Source organism: Notolabrus celidotus, chromosome 7 (genome assembly GCF_009762535.1).
Source record: "Notolabrus celidotus isolate fNotCel1 chromosome 7, fNotCel1.pri, whole genome shotgun sequence".
Taxonomy (NCBI): domain Eukaryota; kingdom Metazoa; phylum Chordata; class Actinopteri; order Labriformes; family Labridae; genus Notolabrus; species Notolabrus celidotus.
Genome location: NC_048278.1, coordinates 20,768,848 through 20,783,260, shown reverse-complemented (window position 1 = coordinate 20,783,260; position 14,413 = coordinate 20,768,848). Strand labels below are relative to the sequence as shown.

Genomic DNA, 14,413 nt, shown 5'->3' with positions numbered 1-14,413 from the left:
ATAAACTCAAATGCAAAGGACTAATTTACTAGTAGCAAGAGAGGTATTCAGTAGAAGACAAGTGCTGCTTTACTAAATACTGTCTTATGTTGAGCCAAAAGAGCTGGTAAAAACTTTAAGTCATTAACAAGTCATTAACAGTGCTGAGGCAAACTTAGTGTGTTAGTTTATTTTACATAAACAAGTCCAACAAATTAAAATCTGAGAGAATCTGAATTTACACGGCTACAAGATCAAGATTTTAGGGATGCAAAACGTGATACTTCAATGACAGAGTGAAACAACAACATGAAGATATGACATGTGTTTAAAGAGACCAAACCAAGACACGTCATTAGCACAGAGACATTAAAAAAAAAAAAATACACATGCAGGTCAACATCAACACTTTACCTGTATCCCAAAGCAAGGAGCGCAGACACTGACGAGCAGCTGAGAAGATGCAACTGGTGCTTTTCTGGCCTTCTCAAGTCACTTTGTACATTCACACCTGTCTGAAACTTCACCCTCCTCTAACTGTGACACGCTGAGGCTGAAAGAGAGTCTCCTTACCTACCTGCCTGTGTGTGACTGTTTGAGTGTGGAGGTAAGCAAAGGTGGTTTAGTGTTTACTCATTCTCAATTGCCAGAGAGAGAGAGAGAGAGAGAGAGAGAGAGAGAGAGAGAGAGAGAGAGAGAGAGAGAGAGAGAGAGAGAGAAAGAGAGGTGGGGCCACTAAGGAACAGGTAACCCCCCCACCGTCTTCTTCCTCTTTCAATCTCTTTCTCCTTCAGCTGATAAGCAGTAAGACAAAAGAGAGGGTAAAGGATAAAAGATCAGAGGGTGTGACAAAAGGTGATGATTGACCACATTGAGGAAAAAGTCATGAGTCTGTGTTGAAGAAGTACAGTATTTATGGATATATGTCATGTGCACACAAGCTCACTCCTCATTGTCATCCAACTCAAGTCTGGATAATTCAAAAGACTCTCTGTTATCTATCTGTTGTGTTCACTGACAAAGACTTAAGTGCGTTTTGAGCTGAATTTTAAAACAAGCGTTTTAGTATACACACAATGAGAATCATTTAATGCCATTTGGGGGGAGCCTAGCTGTTATTGGGGTTATTGGTTCTCATAAGGAGTAAAACAACAGCCATTGGGAAGCTGGCTGACTGAAGACGGAAGTGTCATGGTGACAGTATAGGGCATAAAGTTTGTTGGACGTCAGATATGCAGGACCAACTTGTTGATATGAGGCCACATCCTGAGTGTTCAAACAACTTCTCCTATAAAACACACCACAACTCAACTGATAAGGAGTCGAGTAGAAACTGCTACCTCAGTGGATGTACCAGGTATAAGCAGATAGCAACATTTAGCTTGATAAACGCCCTGCCAACCTCCATGTTTGTTTACTTTAAAGTTAACTTTGACTGCAAGATAATTGCAAGATTTTCAGTTTAGGGAGTGGGAAATCTGTCAGTATGGACAGATCATGTGTAGGTCAATTTAGACTTGTAATAACTCAAACAATGTTGAGTAAGAAACTGCAAATCAGAAGAGATCACTTTAAGGTCCAAAGCCTTTAAGAATAAACCTAAGCTATTCTGACTATGAAGGGTTAAATTGCAATCAAGTAGGATTTTTAGATAGCTGTAAAAATGAAGATAGTATTTCATCAGCCTGGTGACAAAGTTTACTTGGTTTCTGGCTCAAGTTCAGCTGAGTTTGCCCCAGTTAAAGAGCCTATTACACATTTATGGTGTCACAATGGTGCGCTAACAAACATCTTTTGATCAAGCCAGGTGTTAACGAGGACTGACACCAAAATGATCAACGATGATGTACTTTGAGCTAAAGTGAAACCTTTTTCTTTAGGTTTTCTTAGGTATGAGTTGTGAGTCGGTCAGTGGAGATAAAGAGAACACAATCAAGACTAAAGCTGTCACATTCCAGTCATATTTGTCAGAAACACAAAGGGAGAGGAAGGAGACCATACCACACACTAACCTGTGGTGTGGAAGTGTATATAACCTTAAACAACCCTAAAAGAGAACGGGCCTATGCTCTTATCTGACAAGGTGTCATTCTACTACAGCACAAGTGTGTGTGTTTGTGCACTTTTGCTATTGTCCAAGTGACACATTAACCAATGACTCTGTTAATGACGGACATGCAATCACTGATTCTTTCTTATTTGGTAACACACTCACACACACTCACTTAGATACACACACACCTACACACCCTCACACACACACACACACACACACACACACACACACACAGTATACGTAGATAGCTAGTTCAAAGTTTACAGATGGAGATATCTCTCTTAGCAGGGTGTAAGTAGGTTGGAGTGAAGGCCGAAACAGTCATATACTTATTTAAAAGTGGAGGAGAGCGTGATTCAGGGACCAAGATTACTTTATTACCAACACACTGCAACACACACACAAACTCTCCCACACACAGGTATCAAGACAAGTGAAGACAAGCTTATTTGTATAGCTTTAAATCAAATACAGTGTCTCTCACACTTGCATCAAAGGTTCCCATCTGATTAAAAACACAGGGGGAAAATGTTCTTCGGGAAAATTCATAAAACGCATATGGAGAAAAATGGGAAGATAAAGCTGTGAAGAATGGACTCAATAACCCTTGGGGACTTGGTAAGGGAAAATGTGCGGTGAGCAAGTCGCTATTTTACCATCCAGGCCACAACTCTAATCATTCTGTGTTATTATGGCGTTACAAGGGATAACAGCTGACGCTTTAACCCACACTCCTAGTACTAATGTGTAATTACCAATGGCTGGGGAAGATCATAAGATACGTTGCCTAACAGACTTCACCCTTTTAAAAAGTTGTAAAAAGTTGATGCCATACATACAGCTCACATCTTTATTGTTACAATGTAACTACAGGGTAATAATGGTGAAGTGGTTGATTCCTTATAATTCAGTCTGCACCTTAATGTAACTCTATACATTAATTGGTAACAACAGGAGTAAAGAGGGTGATATTACTGTGTTATTACAGGGTAACAAAATGAGAAAAGTCCATATTTTTAACAAAGCACAAACTACTTAAGTTACAGTGTAAAAGAGTTTCAGGAAAGAATGGTGCTTAATATGTCCTTATAGTGAAAATAAAGTATGTAAAACTAACTAACTCACTAACTAACTAACTAGTTTAACAATCTTGTTGAAATCTCCATTAGTTTCACTCTAGTCAGCAGCAGTCTTCACAGGTCCATATTTCAAAGTTGAAAGTTTAATTAACTTGCTTTCTACCATAGAATGTATAACACATAGACGTAACCTCAGTGACGTCACCCATTGGTTTCTAAACTCAAACTTACTTCTGCTCAACTTAGACACAGAGAAAGACATGGAATTGGGGGAAGGCCTTAAGCCTCCTGGCAAACAGCTACAACACACTTGCCTGTCAGTCAAATCAACCATGCCCCAGATTATGTGAATCTATGCATAACTCTAAAACAGGTGAATAAAATAAAGAATGTATAGCGGTGTAAAACAAAAAGATTCCTGGATAGCCTTGAGTGGGCACTCCAGGAACTGCAGCCTGTTGTTCATCTACATAGGCTTCACTTCTTAACATCTGAGGTTGCTTGTTACTAAACAAATACTTACACTGTAGATAGAAAGATGAACAATTCCTCTGTGATAAAGTCACAAGTCATGCACCTGGGACAGTAAAACCTGTTGAAGATGACCATCAGCTCAATGCTCCCTGAGACAGAGACACGTGGGAACTGGTTCGACAGGTCTGAGACGAACCCAAATATGAGGTTAAATTTCTGAACACAAACAACTTTTAAATGGTCACTGAGGCAGAGAGGGGGTGTTAAAGTCTGCCTTCTGTGTGTGTGTCTGTCTGTCTGTCTGTCTGTCTGTCTGTCTGTCTGTCTGTCTGTCTGTCTGTCTGTGTGTGTGTGTGTGTGTGTGTGTGTGTGTGTGTGTGTGTGTGTGTGTGTGTGTGTGTGTGTGCGTGTGTGTGTGTGTGCGTGTGTGTGTGTGTGTGTGTGTGTGTGTGTGTGTGTGTGTGTGTGTGTGTGCACGTGTGTGCGTGTATACTTGTTGCCAACCAGACTGAGAATAACACAGTCAAAGGTAAAAGACATGCTCAAATGTATCAATCTTGTATTGGCATTTTTCCACCACTAGTTTAATAAGAGATCACTGATGTTAATGCACTAAAAACAGCAATTATGTTTGCTCTTCAAGTTGTACTAAACCTTTTCTATTACAGTGATCTTCAAATTTTTTACCATTTTTCAAATATGCATCATAAAAACTTTAATTTAATAACTTACATAAAGCCATGTTGTGTTTTTTCTTTGGTTGTTTCCATAATGGTATCAGTCAGGTTGTAGCATTCATTCTCTCATGCACACTCTAAAGCGTCAAAATCAACGTATTCAAATACTACAGTCATGTTAGTTTTCCACTTTGTATCATTAGCAAGTAAAAAGTGTTTACATTGTAAAAAAAATGATTAAGATCTCTTTTAATTCGAAAAGTATGCAGTCGTCATCAAAACTATGTTTTTTGAACCTCTAAAATGCAGGAGTGATACAATTTTAAATCTGTTGTGTTGTATACAGTCTTATATACAGTATATATGTAGTCTTTATGAAGTGTCAACGGAAACATTAACATCACAGATATGATAACGTCCTGAGATGTGTTTCCATCCTGTTGGGTATGTGAGACAGCTGAAGCGCTAAAGCAGGAAAAAGTTCTATTTTAAAAAAGGAATGAAAAGTCCAGCAGGCAGCAGATACACACCATCTTGGTCAGAAACACTTTGAATTTCTGGGTCCTTGTGTGGTTTTGACTATGAATCTGTGTCTCTGTCTGTCATTCTTTTTTAAAAACCCAAATTACTTATGTACTGTATCTTGTTCCTAATTTGTGTACTCTTTAACAGAATGATGATTAGTAATGATGATCAGTAATAAACTAAGCTTTAGGACTTAAGGACTGAAACTGCTGTAATATTATAGAAACAGCTGTTTTAGAGGTTGATCTCTTAAAAGTATTGTGTGTAGAAATAAGAATATTAAGCAGAGTCAGTCTCCGTCCATGGAACATTCCATTCTGGCAGTGCGAGGAGGGGGAGCAGTGCATTTGCCTGGGTGTGTGTGTTTGTGTTTTCATGTGTGTTTAGGGTTGGTACTTAAGATGCAGCATAAAACTGTGTCCTTCCCTCAAAACCTTACACACCTCCATATACTTCCACAAACCACTCGACACCCCTTGCATTTATTTGCCTTCCCTGCCAGGATCAAATCACACACATGCCCACCACACACACACACACACACACACACACACACACACGCGCACACACACACACACACACACACACACACACACACACACACACACACACACACACACACACACACACCTTGCCTCTTGGCCTGCTGTCCAGACAACAAGCCCATTGTGTGCAGCAACAGGTATGCATAGAAGAGCCTGTTTGATAAAAAGCAAATGGATGCTCTGTATGAAAAGTCAAGTTCACATCTCTTTAGGTCTATTTTGAAATGTTGATGTTATAGCAACATTTGCATCCATAATATAAACTTTCACGAGTCACTGTCATAGTATCTCCTGTCCATTTTCACTACCTGAAGATCCCTCCTTTCAGTCATTTAAGAATAGTGTTGTCGTTTTTGGATTAAACCCTTTATCACTTATACAAGGATTAAATAAAACATGTATGCCCAAACAGCCAGTATGGAAAACAAAGTTAATCATAACACCAGCAGTGTTCTGATAGACATAAGGGCATAACAACAAGTAATAGACAAAGTGGTAAGTAGTATAAATAGTAAGAAGTGGGTTAATTCAAGAAAATCTTTCATTTACTCTGCCTGAGCACTTTGCACACACAAAAACTGTTACTGCAGGAGGAGGAAACTAGCAGTGAAATGAAGCATAATAACAGCATTAGTGTAAAGGCAGGTTGAAGGGGAGGAGGAGAGAAGAGAGGCAGGCTAGATACAGGGAGAGGGAAGAAGAGGTGGGGGGGAATAGAGGTTAACCAGGGGTCAAAGGTTGGGCAGCAGAAGGTTGGGGGGTGGGTGGGGGGGGGGTGGAGGGAATAAGGGGAGGAGGGGGGTCTGTTGATGCAGCCTTCACAGTGAGTGGACGTCGCCTGTTTACACACTCAACAGTGAGCAACGGTCTTGCCACGAGAGAGAGAATTGCACAATGTCTCATTTTGGCTTAAATATCAGGCTTTCTTGGTTCAGTTTGCTATAGATTTGATTTAATTTGTGTGTTTCTGTTTGTTGAGATCAGGGTATTACAAATAACATTCATATTTATAAGAATGTAAATACAAGTTATTTTAACTCTGTGTCATTTATTTACATTGAAAACACACTCAAAACTGTATAATATCTTAACTTTGTGACTTGGTTAGATGCAGTAGGAAACATTTTTCACTGGACTTGATGGAGATTGCCAATAATTAAGTTTAAGCTGTATATAGGTGCAATCTTAGGGTCAAATACAGTAACAATTAAAAAAGCCCTCTCTTGTCAGTGCCAGTACATTGGATGCATTCAACCTTTTAGCTATAAATATTGAAATATGTTTTTTTATATGTAATAAGTTCACCTTACACAACATGTTTTATGATATATGTCCATGAAGGGGAAATAGCTTTAATGGGACTTTTCAAATATTTAACTAAAACTAGAATCTTTTGTTTTAACCTTAACAAAGTGCAGAGAATGATGAAACAGAACAATACAATGTTGTTAGTGAACATTAAGAATGTCAGCCGCCAAATGTAAGAAACAATGTTTTCTTTTTGATACACATTTGCTTTATAAAACTGGATTTGTATAAGCATTACTTCCATAATCCAAAACAACTTCAAGATGTCTCAAAACCTGTAGAAATTAGATGCTCTCTTCACCAGAAAGCTGCAACAGTATCGCCATCATTTCAAAACGACATATGCTTAAGGACGTCTTGTGGTCTCGTGGTGTGTAAACGATGAGGGGTGTCAGTCATGAGTAAAGGCAGCAGCAGTGTGATGTTATTATACAGACACTTAAACCTCTGATGAAGAAGGTTGAGGTTGGTGGTTTGGTCAACAAAGTGTGTGACTTTGACATGACTTTGACGCAGTAGTTTTCATCGTCATCTTTAAGACAAGGAAGTATTATTTCCTCAACCAAATCTTCAAAACAAAAGTGATATAAATGTAAGGGGTGATGTATGCTCAGCAGGTTGATTTGATGGATTAGAACCCTGACAGGGTGAGTGAGACCCTGACTCTAAGCAGAGTCCGTCTCACCTTACAATTGTCCTTTCTCTCTAAAGATGAACAAACAAGTACGGTGCTATTGGAGCGAGGGGAGATTTGGATCCATTCTCTCCAAAGAATCAAAAAATAAGAATCAAGCAGATTTAATAAAATTCACCTCAGGCATTGCTGTGGTAAAAAGTCTACAAAAACTGGACTGCCATGACCCTGACCTTTGACCTTTGACAGCAGAGATCTAATCAACTTCAAGTCAAAGTTTTGGCCAAAATTAAGAACAAGCATTTATTTAAAGAAAGTGTTTTTGAAGGACATTACGATGTCGAAGTGAAGCTACCTTTGACATTTATGGTGAAAAATCACCTCTTCATCATTTCATTCTGTTAGGCTTTTGGGTGAAATTATGTCAGAATTATTATTTGAATTCTTAGGTTGTGGCAACATATGATTTAATCGATCACAGTGGTCTTGAGTGTTCACAGCCGTGTTCTTATCAGTTCATCCTTGAGTTTTTGCCAAGTATGGGAAGATTACCTTTAGATGTCTCTGAGATATTGCATCCACAAGAAAGCTGATGTGAGGTTAAAACAAACTTTGCTCTTTCACCACCAAGTATTAATCCCTATGTTTTTGGAAAATGGACATTTGTGCCAAATTTGAAGGCAGACATTTGTAAGAAACGTTATTAAAAATGGTCAGATAGATATAACTGTTTCCCTAATGTAAGCCAAAGCTGAATCATAAAGTTTTGATGTAATAAATGTGGCTCATTTTCCAAAATTGGTTTGGGTAAAAGATAATTTCATGTTTTTTTAAAGGACTTGAAAGATAAAAAACAAACAAACATTGGATTTGAACCTTTTTTTTTTCTTTTACTACAATCCTTTCCTCTCAGATCTTTTTCATAATTCCTTTCATTTAATTTCTGATATCTACGTCTTACTTTCTACCCAAGCTGAATGCATGTCAACTCAAATAACTGCTGGTCAGACTCTGTCAGTTTTCATGATGTTATTTGGTTCATTTATCATTTCATTAGATATTTTACTGAATGGCTCTCCTTTTGTCTACCTTTTTGCCGTACCCTAGATTCTACCTGTTTCAACATCCCCCTCGCCTTGCTGCCGGTCAGCGATTCGCTCGATCAGAAGGGAGCTACAGAGATGGGTGGAGGTGGGGGTTGATAGAGAAGGAAGAATGTGGCCATTGTGCTTTCCAGGTATGTGTGTTTGTGACAAACAGAAAGAAAGAGGGAGAGAGGAGAGAGAGGCTGATCAGATCTTGTTACAGGTGTTTTATAAACAACACAATAGTGCTAACAGGTCGCCTCCTCTCCCTCTCTCTGTCAGCTTTTTTGGTCTGCAGCTTTAGATTTCTGCTGCAGTGTTGCTGGATTAGGCTTGTGGCTTATTCTCTCACACACACACACACACACACTCACACACACACACACTCAAACTACACTAAATCTTAGCTTCCCCATCATGAGCATGAGATGATCATGTGACAGTCATGTGACACAACTGACTACTACGTGTGTATAATTCCTGCTGTTTAGGCTGTTTCTCTTCTCTTTGCTGTAAATTTGCTGAATGCTAAACTTCCCCTTGGCTTCCTGCTTTCAAAAACACTCTGACCTTCAGAGTGGAAAAAAAGATCTTTTATTTTTCTTCCTGTTGCTCTCTGTTTTTTTTTATTTTATGTTTTCCTGTAACTAGATATCACTAAGGTCACACTAGAGGAAAAGACTAGATTCAAATTCCCGTCTTTTGTGTCGTTTTCGCATTTGAGGAATGTGATACAGTGGGTAGAGAGATAAGTATCATTTCGAAAAATGTTTCACCTCTTGAACTGGTTTGCACAATCAGCAATGAAGCCACAGCTTCTGTCTGACAGACAGACAGACAGACAGACAGACAGGCAGGCAGGCAGGCAGGCAGGCAGGCAGGCAGGCAGGCAGGTCTATTTAAATAATTACTGTCTTATACTAACCTATTTTACAGGCATCTATTTTTGGTTTTGTTTCTGCTTGAGCAGCTATAAGAAACTGTGTGTCATCACCTCATCAGGTCTGACCAGCACATCAACACACGCACAAACACACATACACACACACGCCTTTAACTTCCAAAAGTATTTAGAGTATTCATGAGGAAGTCAGTCATCGACATCACATATCTCCAGCTCCACAGTTGATTATCTGGAAGCAGAAAGTTAAAATAAAGAGAAAGTAACTATCACATAAGTCTAAGCTTTTCAAATAATTTGACATCATCTGAAAGTAGTCCCTCTGTAAGCCTTACACTAATTTATAGGTAATGGTGTTTTATAATTTAAAAAAAAAGCGGTTACTTTGTTGTGATTTTTTTAGAAGATTACAAATAGTTTTTTACCCTAAGTCTCAGATTATTGTTGTATTTCATGAGTAATTTAAGATCTTGTCAAAAGGGATCATTTATCACAGCTGAATGTGTTTGTAGAGACACACATGAACCTCATGACACCATTAAAGGTTCAAAAAGAGTGACAGAAAGATAAAAGATCACCCGCTCATGACCTTGCACACACAGAATGATTGTAACTATACACACATACATTCAGACACGTGCACTCATATACATATACGCTCATTCAGCTTCACCTCCTTGTACAACAGGAAACCCGAGGCTAACTGGTGCCCTGCTCAACCAGTTTCTGAAAACACACACACAACAATGGCTCAATAAGACAGCAACTGATCTCACACACACACACATATAAACACACATCCTAACACAAATAAACACTGAGTCCCCGTCCCATAACCTTGTAGTGAAGGTTAAAGCAGTCAGCTGGGTCAGTGTGAACGCTGGACCAGCTGAAGAAATGTCCTTCCAGATACCCACTGTGTGCGTGTGTGTGTGTGTGTGTGTGTGTGTGTGTGTGTGTGTGTGTGTGTGTGTGTGTGTGTGTGTGTGTGTGTGTGTGTGTGTGTTTGTTCTTCGTTGGCCAGGTGAGAAAACACAAGTCCATGAACACCAGAACTGTTTTAAGTTGAGATCAAACTAATTAAAGGGAAAGAGAAGAAAAAGAGACAGATGATGAGTTTGAAGCCAACCTGTGGGATGATGGGACGTGTAGTCTCTGTGTCGCTATCAGTACTTCTGCCACCGTTCAAAAGCAAGAATCCAGCCTGTCACTTTCTCATCTTTTCGTCCTCTTCCTCTCCTCCTTTATGCTGTCCGTCAGGTTCTCACCGGCCTCTCCTTCGCTGTCAAGGCACCTCCTGTCTTCAATGACAGGTCCCCCACGAGAGCACAATCAGAAGAGATCTCAGATCACATCTAACAAACACACTACCCACACTGAGACAGAGAACAAGTCAGAGTTTCTCTTCTCCTTTTGTGTTTTTTTGGATTCTGACTCAGATCCTCTCTGGTTTTTTGTCCTCTCCTCTGCTCCAGTCACGACAGTGCTGGTAGACGCAACAGCAGGAGACAAGAGGGAGAGGAGGGGGAGTGCACAAGGTCTCCAAGTGGAGGAGAGAGAAGAGAGAGAGAGAAAGAGAGGGAGCGCTGAAGGTGGCGGAGTTGAAGGAAAGAGGGAGGTAGGAGGAGGGAGAGATGGAGGGAGGAATGGCAGTGGTAATTAGTGAGTCTGTACCTGACTCTCACTGACATAAGCCCCACATTCCTCAGAAGAAAGGAGGGAGGGAGGGAGGAGAAAAGAAAGGGAAAAAGTTGGGAACACACACACACACACATTAACACGCTAATGATCCCAGGAAAAACATTAGAGAACATACTCCTCACCAAGAAACAAACAGAAACCGCTCTTCCTCACAGAACACCATCCTCTGTTGGATCAAATCAAGGTTGCATGATGATGAATGAAGGTGTTGCAGTCTTCCGTCACCTAAACTCCAAAAATACTTCCTCAAAAAGTTTTATTCCTCTCCCTTTTTCATTGAGGAAACTCTCCCTTGTTCTTTCTCTCTTGCCGTCCTCTCTCTGTGTCTATCACTGTGTGTTTGGTGTACACACTGCCTGCTCCTGAAACTCACCAAACCAGAATCTGACTGCCCAAATCCCCAACACACCTCCTTCCTCCCTCCCTCCTATCATTCCGGATGGGAAATGCTATCCTCCTTTGGCCCTGTCCAACCTGTGTGTGCACACACCTGTGCGTGTGTGTGTTCACAAACGGCTCATCTTGAATCATTTCAGCCACAGCAGCATTCCTGTAAAGGAGTCTCCTGCACACCTAGTTCCAAAACTTTACATGACTGCTGTCATCAACTACATAAGGCACAAGCTCATTATTTTCTCTGCTCATTCACAAAAGTACTCACCCCTGATGTCATCATGACACGCTGTCTTTATGTTTCAGCGCCCAGCTCCCTTGACGTACACAGATCCCACTGTAATGACAACTTTCAGTAATAACAACTGGCTCACACCCTCTCCGATTTCTCATGTTTATCTGTCAGCATGAAGAGGACAGGAGTGAGTGCAGGGAGGGAAACCTGAAACGCTAAATGTCCAATACAAACACTTTCTCACCTTTGTGTAAGAGGCTCGACTCTTTCCATGAACTGAAAGTAAAACAGTGAAGATATATTCTGGCTCAACTGATGTTTCTTATTCTCCTACTTCATATTTTTCTCCCCACCCCCTTTTCATTCTCTTTCATTTTGACAAAAAAAAGGGTGCTTGTTTGATCATGTAGAGCAGTGTCAACACTCCAGACCTCCAGCATTCACCCCTCATTCAACATAGGTTTAGAGAAAGCGAGAGACAGAGATAGGGAAATGTGAGAGAAAGAGAGAGAGACAGAGAGAGAGAGAGAGAGAGACAGAGAGAGAGAGGATTTTTGCTACCTGAATTCCTTGCACTTCCTTCTTCCTGGTCTCAGGTGCCTGGTAAGTGCGACGTCTTCGTGACAACCAGTTGTCAAGGAAACCAAGAGAGAGACAGAAAGAAAGAGAGAGTAAGAGAAAGAGAGGGAGCAGTTGTGATCTGTAACAGCCACGGTCAGCCAACTGAGGACAGAAGAGAGAAGTGAGGAAGCTGGATTTCTGTTTAGTATAACAACATGCTCACTGACACACACACACACGCACACACACACACATACACACACACAAACACACACATGCATATATATTCAGATAAAGTCCACACACACACTGCTCACAGTGTAGGGAACTTGCCAATGAGTGTGAGTGTATGTGTGTGTGTGTGTGTGTGTGTGTGTGTGTGTGTGTGTGTGTGTGTGTGTGTGTGTGTGTGTGTGTGTGTGTGTGTGTGTGTGTGTAGGAAACTGAGATTGAGTCAGACGCACTCACACAGAGAATAACGTTTCAACACAGCAGCTAAGCTCTGGCAGGGAGGAGGCCTGAGGAGCCGTTGGATATATTGCCTAATACATTTTCACTTTAATGCTTACTTAACAGAACTTAAAAGAAGTATTTACAATAGTGAGAAAAGTTAACTGGATAGCTACAAGGAAGCGGCAGAGTTTTGCAGAGATTCATGGAAAATGATTCACAGATTAATGCATTTTTACAGTGCATGTTTTTGCCTGTTATCTACAAAAACAACTAAATCACCACTGAGATTATACGAACTGGAAGCGTCTTAAAGAGTATGTCATCCTGTAAATACAGGGGTGGCAAAAGCTACAGTAAATTATGACTTACAAAAATATCCTTTTTAAAAAACACTCTTTAGATTACAGGCCTGCTTTCAAAACATGCTCTTTGTCTAATAATACTGTGTGAGCATTACGTTATTCTTGCAGCTGATAATATTTATGGGTACTTTGAAATTTCCCTTTAGGATCAGAAATGTTCATCTTAAAAGTTGATGTGAAGAACTATCGGTGGGTGTGAATTTTGGTGCTCACTGTGGACAGAGGTAACTCATGGCTCTCTTTTTCTGTACAATGAAATCAAGCGGCAACCTCCGGTCTCGAACTATGAAGCCCATGTGGAAGTGTTATAAACTACAATTCATCGAGAATCTGTTTGAGGCTGGCTGCAGAAACATCGGAAACCACATAGACACCAATCCAAAAAGACGATCTTTGCAGCATTAATAAACATGTTGACAGCCTGGTTCAAAAAACAACTTGGCCCTATGAAGCTAATTTCTCTATCGGCACACACTGTATGGTGGGTGAATTTTTTTCTAACACGACGGTTCAGAAGATATTAAGATTACGAGTTTTTGCCCAAATAAGGACATGACTGATTTGACTCCCAGACGGGAACACATAGCTGTTGGCTAGGAGACTCAAACTCCGCCTCTTTACGTCACACTCTGCCCGGTTGAGTTCCACATTTCCAATATGTCTGCCGCCGTCGATTGGCTTCAAACAGTGCTCAGGAACAGATGGGTGATGTCACGGATACTACGTCTATATTTTATACAGTCTATGGTTGAAATACATACTCAAAAAAAATCATCCTGCTTTCTTATAACTGTTAAATGTACCACTCATTGTTAATCTTTTAGTTATTCCTGCAGCATGCTGTTAATCGCCTTGTCCGATACCTACCCTGTGGCATCAGTTTGAGGCATTAAATAGATTATATACATATATTATCAACCAATATGATGATGATGGGGTTTGCTTTTGCAGCTCATTCAAATTGATCAATATTGATTTAAAACTTTTTTTAAGACATACCAAAATATAACAAAAAATCCTCACAGGAGCTTTAACTTTAATTATACATCACATTTTAAAGGTCTTGTGCTCTATAGAAATTTGTTTTGACAGTTTGTGCCATTTACCATACCTTATGTTCTCTATTTTTTATTACTTAATCTTATGCAGTCACTTCAGGGTTAAAAATGATCTAAGAATTTTTTTAAATACTCCCTCTGATGTTATGTGGAGAGCTAAAAATCAAAAACAGATGATGTTACCAAAGAGTACATGTAACTGAAAAATTTACTCAAAAACAGATTAGAGTAAATAGGATTGGCTACTCTTTAGCACTGGTCCCCTGCAAGTGTTGTCCTTTATGATCTGATGCAATGGCTAAATAAAAACATATAACAGTGATGTGTTTGTTCTTGTGTGTTTAGTCTGTATTATTGGTTTAGTGTAATGTATTACACTGCAGTAAC

At 39.9% G+C, this 14,413-nt stretch overlaps 1 protein-coding gene across 11 annotated transcripts in view; it reads right to left on the bottom strand.

The window, feature by feature from the left end:
• rbm47 (RNA binding motif protein 47) overlaps positions 1-12,336 on the bottom strand; it is a 31,169-nt gene extending 18,833 nt beyond the window's left edge. For 2 of the 11 annotated variants that reach the window (XM_034688085.1, XM_034688087.1), the window contains exons 1-2: positions 11,087-11,301; positions 10,393-10,564 (exon numbers count right to left, since the gene is read on the bottom strand). The gene's annotated coding sequence lies outside the window, so the exon portion shown is untranslated. Of the gene's footprint in view, positions 1-393; positions 525-10,392; positions 10,867-11,086; positions 11,302-11,625; positions 11,695-11,836; positions 12,108-12,153 lie in introns of those variants that run through there. The other 9 variants (XM_034688090.1, XM_034688084.1, XM_034688083.1 and 6 more) reach the window with 9 other exon arrangements.
• Positions 12,337-14,413: the final 2,077 nt, after the last annotated feature.